Here is a 7385-nt window from a genome sequence, read left to right as displayed (position 1 = left end):
ATGTCTATCCCATTTCTTCTGTGTTTTATATTCTAGGAAATCTTTATATTCTCTACACCTTTAAATATCACTCTTTTTTTATTTTCTAAGATTGTTATGGATTTATTCTTTTTTCTTTTTTTATTTTAAGTAGGCTTCATACCCAATGTGGGGCTTGAACTCACCACCCCTGAGGTTAAGAGTCATGTGCTGTATGGATGTATGGACTGGGCCAGCCAGGCACCTGTTGGATTTATTCTTTTTTTTTTTTTTAAGTTTTATTTATTTATTTATTTATTTATTTTGAGAGAGAGAGCAAGCGTGAGTGAGGGAGGGGCAGAGAGAGAGGGAGATCCTTCCCATGAATTGTGAGATCATGACCTGAGCCAAAACCAAGAGTCAGATGCTTAACTGACTGCACCACCCAGGCACTATGAATTTATTTATTTATTTATTTATTTATTTATTTATTTATTTATTTTAATGTTTTTATTTATTTATGAGAGACAGAGCGTGAGCAGGGGAGGGGCAAAGAGAGAGGGAGACACAGAATCTGAAGCAGGCTCCAGGCTCTGAGCTGTCAGCACAGAGCCTGATGCAGGGTTCGAACTCATGGACTGTGAGATCATGACCTGAGCCGAAGTCGGATGCTTAACCGACTGAGCCACCCAGGCACCACTGGATTTATTATTTTTTTTAAGTATGTCTTGGGGTGGGGGCCGGGCACCTGGGTGGTGCTGATGGTGCAGAGCCTGCTTGGAATTGTCTCTCCTTCTCTCTGTCCCTCCCCTGCTTGTGCTCTCTCTCTCTCTCTCTCTCTGTCTCTCTCTCAATCTCAAAATAAATAAACAAACAAACAAACAAAAAACTTTTTTTTTTTTAATGTGCCTTGGGACACCTGGCTGCTCAGTTGTTGGAATGTGCCACTCCTGATCTCAGGGTTGTGAGCTCTAGCCCCACATTGGGTGTACAGGTTACTTAAAATAAAATCTCAAAAAAAAAAAAGTATTATCTTTCATTTGAAGGGATTTGGAAGAAGAAGAGTGATGAATTTAGTCCATCAAGTTCAGCCAATATTATTTCCTATATTTATTATCAATTTGTATTTTACCTTCTGAGAGCAGTCTTTTTATATCTTTTGGCCAAGTTTCTTATTGGTTCATAGAAGCCCTTTATATATTTCCTGTGTGTTATGTGTTATATTTTCTCCTATTCTGTAATTTATCTTTTAATTTTCTTTTGCCATACCTTCACATTTTATAATGTTCGATCTCTTGGTCTTTTCCTTTAGTGTTAAAAAACAACATTCAACCGAGCAAATTTGAAGATCTAAGTGACCTTATTAATCGTAATTCATGAATTGGGCAGCATTCCATCTAGTAAGTGGAGGGGAGCTGTGAAGAGTTGTACAAAAGGGAAGATTTTTAGAGGGAGAGTGGGGCAAGACGTTATTAGCAAGGTCACCCTTCCTTAGGGAGAGGATCAAGGGGTCTTATTATGCAGATTACCTCATCTTCCTTTGGGGAATGGCTAGGGCCTCAGGACAGATTCCTCAGTAATTGATGCCGACAGAAAATTCTTGACTGACCAGTTAAGACTGTTTATGGGAGAGGTTGGAATTGGGGGTTAAGCCCAGGTTTGGTGACTTGGCCTAAATGACACCGTTTTAGGCCTGTGATTTTGTTTTTAACAGTTTCTGGGTTTTGTGTCATGCTAAGGAATACCTTTCCCTATATATGATTATTACATTTTCTCTCTTATATTTTTCCCTAATCTCCTACTTGTATGGCTTTATTTTTTAACAGTTAAACATTTTTAATGTGTTTATTTCCCTTCAATGAGTTAATGAAGGCAGATCACAGGCATACCCAGAGATTTGTCATTCTTTTGTTTGCTTTTAATGTTTATTATTTTTTTTTTTAATTTTTTTTTTCAACGTTTATTTATTTTTGGGACAGAGAGAGACAGAGCATGAACGGGGGAGGGGCAGAGAGAGAGGGAGACACAGAATCGGAAACAGGCTCCAGGCTCTGAGCCATCAGCCCAGAGCCCGACGCGGGGCTCGAACTCACAGACCGCGAGATCGTGACCTGGCTGAAGTTGGACGCTTAACCGACTGCGCCACCCAGGCGCCCCAAATGTTTATTTTATTTTTGAGAGAGAGCGTGCGAGCACAGGGCAGGGCCAAAAATGGATGTTTAACAGACTGAGCCACCCTGGTGCCCCAACAGTTAAACTTTTATTCCTTCCAGCATTCAGTTGGTCTTTTAAGAATTCTTTAGACAGGGGTGCCTGGGTGGCCCAGTTGGTTAAGCATCTGACTCTTGGTTTGGGCACAGATTAGGATCTCACGATTTGTGAATTTGCATATGTCTGCCTCTGCTTCCACAGCATGGAGTCTGCTTGGGATTGCTATCTGCCCACCCCCTCTCTCGAAAATATATAAATAAACATTTTTTAAAGAAAGAATTTTTTAGTCATGTTAGTGACATTATAGTAGTTAAGCTTCTTTTGATTGCAAGTAAGAAAAACAAATTCAAACTGGTTTAAAAGAAATTATGGGAATTATACATTGTAGGGGAGGCAAAATGATTTCTCTCTACCCTTCAAAGTCTCCTAGCTGGTCTAAGAATTAAATTGACGTGAGGAGACAGATTAACAGGAGAGGAAAAACAAAGTTGTATTATGTGCACATGGAAGCCCAATAGTGAAATTCCGACCCAAAGCAATGACCAAGGCAGGCAGTTTTTAAAAAATTATTTTTATGGTAAGCAGTCTTTATACATTTTAGACAAAGATACAGTACATTTGTGAGGAATTAACAGTACAAAAAAAGACTTGTGTTTAGGAACTTAAATTAGTAAGGAATTCTGAACAGAATCTGGGCTAAAGTAGTAAATTAGTAAAAGATAGCAAAGTTGGGGTGGGTGGTGAATGAATTCACCCAAGGCAGAAGAGATAGAAGTTATGGAATACAGTGCAGGGGAGCAGAGGGCTGGACAGCAAAGGAGTGACTGTCTGCCAGGAGGCATTTGGGGAGTGGGAGGCGGCCAGCTGAGTTTGTGGGGGAGTGAGGAGGTATGGGAACGTATGGAATTTTCCATTTTTACTACCTGTGCCTGATTATTAAGTAGCCCATCGGTCAACTAGGGTCTATGGGTGTTTTGAGGTGGGTCGCCTAATGGGCCCAGTGGTCACTGTGGACCCTTTTCCTTACTCGGGTTTCCATTGCTCATGTCTACTGCCCAAAAGTGGCCTCTACAGTTGGTTTATACAGCCTTTTTCAGCTCTAAATTCCCTATCTCTGGTGATAAAGATGTCTCTTTCCCTTCTGGTACAGGGAGGGTGCCTTTCTCAGGAAAGATTTATTTCCTTCTTTCTGGGGGACAGAGGGAGTTCTGAGTGTCCTTGCACAGGCTGGTTTTTTTTTACATAGTTTTAATTAGAAATAATCAATTTGTCATTGTGGTACATTTAGGGGTGTTCTGCCCAGGGCCCCTACAGCATCTATTAGAATGTCCAAAATCCAGAACACTGACAACACAAAACACTAGCAAGGATGTGGAATAACAGGAACTCTCATTCATTGCTCCTGGGAATGCAAAATAGTATAACCACTTGGGAAGACAATTTGGCAGTTTCTTACAAAATTAAACATACTTTACCATATGATCTAGCAACTGTACTCCTTAGTATTTACCCAAAAGAGATAAAAACTTATATCCACACAAAAACCTGCATACAGATATTTATATACCAGCTTGATTCATAATTTGCCAAAGTGTGAAGCAAACCAAGGTGTCCTTCAGTAGGTAAATGGATAAACAAACTTGGTACTTCCAGACAATGAAATATTATTCAGCAATAAAAAGAAAAGACTATGAAAAGGCTATGAAAAGACATGGAGGGACTAAATGAAAGAAGCCAAGCTGAAAAGGCTACATACATTATGATTCCAACTCTCTGACATTCTGGAAAAGGCAAACATGGCAAAAAAACCAGTGGTTGCCAGGGGTTGTAGGGGAGGGAGTGGTGAAACAGGTGAAACAGGTGAAACAGGTGAACACGAGGATTTTTAGGGCACTGAAACTATTTTGTATATTATAATGGTGGATTCATGTTATTATACATTTGTCCAAACCCATAGAATGTACAATACCAAGAGTTAATGTAATCTAAGGACAGGTAGTAATAATGGGTCAATGTCATTTCATCAGTTGTAACAAATGTGGAGCTCTAGTGGAAGGTATTGGTATTGGGGGGGAGGGGGGCTGTGCATGTATAAGGGCAGGGGGCATATAGGAAGTCTCTGTACCTTCTTTTCAGTTTTACTGGGAACTTAAAACTGCTCTAAAAAGTCTTTTATAAAAAAAAAACAAAATAAGGAAATTTATTGCATGGAAATCAAGAATAAGTCTGGTTTCATATTTGTTTGATCAATAGCTCAGTGACGACACCAAGAACGATTTCTTTCTGTCTGTTCTGCCATTCTTGATGTGATAAGGCGGCTGTCAGAATAATTGGGGCTTCAGGCTTCTTCATTCGTGTTTAGTGGGAGAGAGAACATTCAGATCTCCAAGTATGTGACCTAAATCACATATTTTCTTCTTTTTTTTAAATGTTTATTTTTGAGACATAGCCCATGCAAGTGCGCGGGGGGAGGGGCAGAGAGAGGGAGACAGAGGATCGGAAGCTGGCTCCACACTGACAGTAGAGAGCCTGATGTGGGGCTTGAACTCACGAACCATGAGATCATGACCTGAGCTGAAGTCAGATGCTTAAATGACTAAGCCACGCAGGCACCCCTAAATCACATGCTTTCCCTGGATGGAATGTTGAGATTGGCTTAAACCAAACAGGGGCCACCATCATTGCCTTTGCCGCCAGAGTGGAGTTAGCTTTCCCCAAAGCCCATTGCTACAGGGAATGGGTGATGCCTGAATACAAATCAGGAATTCTTCTAAAAGGGAGAGGGGTAGTGTTTGCTGGGTAAGTACTTGACAATATCCTTGAAAGCACTGGAAGAGACCCATTATGGCATTGATGGCCTTTAGAAGTTAGGGTAAGAAGGGAAATTTTTTAAATTTAGAGAAAGAAAATGGGATTGATAGGATTTATGACCATTAATGGAACTAATTAAGGAATTTGGAGGTTGACTTTTAGAAAACTCTTGTGTTTTTAGATTTGAACAAAGAATTTGACATTAGAAAACAGGAAACAAGAAGAAATTAAGCACATAGCAGTGAGAGATAAAAATTCTCCCTTAGTTTCTCTTCAATTCTCAAAATCAAGTGGAGAGGAGAGAAACACAGTGGAAATGAGTCGGGAGAAGGGGTTCAGGGGACGATATCCCAATATGTCCCTTAGGCATACTGATCATTTTGAGCTAAAGGCAATTGAAAAACAGCAGGTGCCGGAAAGGCCCTCATCCCCTCTTCCCCTGAAACAGAAGATGAAACTCCCAGGTGAGAACCACCCTCCCTATACCAGGAGGAAAGAAATCAGTCTTAATGCCAGAAGGAGTCAAGGCTGAGAGAAATCTGCACAAGATCTTATTAAAGTACTTCTTTTCCTGGGGCCCCTGGGTGACTCAGTCAGTTAAACATCAGATTCTTTTTCTGATTTTTTTTAGAAGATATTTATTCATTTTTCGAGGACGGGTTGGGCAGAGAGAGAAGGCGACAGAGGATCCAAAGCGGGCTGTGCACTGACAGCAGCGAGCCCAATGTGAGGCTCAAACTCACAAACCTTGAGATCATGACCTGAGCCGAAGTTGGGCACTTAACCAACTGAGCCACACAGGCGCCTCAAATGTCAGATTCTTGATCTCAGTTCAGGTCTTGATTTTAAGGTTGTGAGTTTGAGCCTTGCGCTGGACTTAAAAACCAAAACCAAAACCAAAACAAACAAATAAAAAAAACTTCTCTTCCTTTAGTTTCCCCATATACTCTACTTTTTCACAATTGCCACTCTGTTCAATCTAGTATGTAAGTACTTGGGTTTTGCCACTTATTTGGGTTGTCCGTTTCTTGTGGAGAGTTCCTTGTACATGTAAAACTCAAATTGGTATGTTTTTCTTTTGTTAATCTGTCTTATGTCAATTTGAATTTTTTATTTTTTTAATTCATTTTTGAAAGAGAAAGAGAGAGAAAGAGAGAGAGAGAGAGAGAGAGAGAGGGCATAAGCAGGGGAGAGGCAGAGAGAGAGGGAGAGACAGAGTCCCAGGCAGGCTCTGCAATGTCAGTACAGAGTCCAAAGCGGTGCTCGATCCCACAAACCTTGAGACCATGACCTGAACCGAAATCAAGAGTTGGACACTTGACCAACCCCAGGCGCCCCTGTCTTATGTCAATTTAATTCTCAGGCTCAGGTAGAAACCCTAAGAAGGCAGAGGTGAAGCTTTGCCTCCCTACACAAGTGGGATAAGGTAAACCCACAGGAAATTCCTAGCAGAAGTTTTGTTGATACTAGAATAGTAATGAGTGTCAAAATAGAGCACAAATGAATGTTGCTGAAATTGGGAGTGAGGCAAGAAGTTCGTCAAATTCCTAGAATCAGTTCTCGACGACTCCTCAACAAGTATGGAAGATACAATATTCTTGTCAGTAAGATCAACCAGCAGTCTGTCCCGACACTCAGAAGAGCTGATCAAAGAAGTGTTGCCTAGGAATGATGGGTGGCAGATTGCAGGGCTGAAGAAATCATCTACTGTCTACACCAAGCATGGAATAATCTAATTTTTCTTTATTAGTCAGGAAATGAAATAAACTCAGTATTCTGTGGTAATATCACCACAAGACCAAAACATAAGGACATAGAAAACATAGATAAAACAGAGACAAAGTATTGGATACGGCTGAACTTTAATGAAAAAGTAAAACAATGTTTTCCATGAGAATCCAAGAAATTACACTGGTTTGACACTTTATGTATCCTTAGAACTCTGGTTTAGCTCCCCTGCCCTACTTTTTTCCACAATTCTCAATTAGTGGCCTACTTTAAAGTTTGCTCTTCCACAAGAATGATTTTTTTTATTATATATTTAACACCCTTCCATTTTATACTGATTAAATTAGTAACATAGTATTTGATTAGCCAAGTTCCTGCAGACTTTATGATCCTTAGACTTTTTTGAGGTAGGGAATGTTTATTTATGGATCGTTTTCTTTCAGTGATTTTCCAGCATTATTCTGTTGAATGTTTATAAGAACTTTTTTTTTCAAGAAAAGTAGATATTCAGAATTTAAAAAAAACAGCTATTGGAATTGAATGTTGGTTATATGGATGTTCTCTTTTATTTAATGGATATTCTTTTTGAACTTATTCATTAGTGGTGTATTCTGTATATTCTGTATATTCTGTATATTAGGGAAGATCTATAGTTCTCATCCGATGTCTATCTTTCC

The sequence above is a fragment of the Prionailurus viverrinus genome, chromosome B3 (genome assembly GCF_022837055.1).
Source record: "Prionailurus viverrinus isolate Anna chromosome B3, UM_Priviv_1.0, whole genome shotgun sequence".
In the NCBI taxonomy this organism is placed as follows: domain Eukaryota; kingdom Metazoa; phylum Chordata; class Mammalia; order Carnivora; family Felidae; genus Prionailurus; species Prionailurus viverrinus.
Note: the sequence above shows the minus strand (reverse complement) of the source record.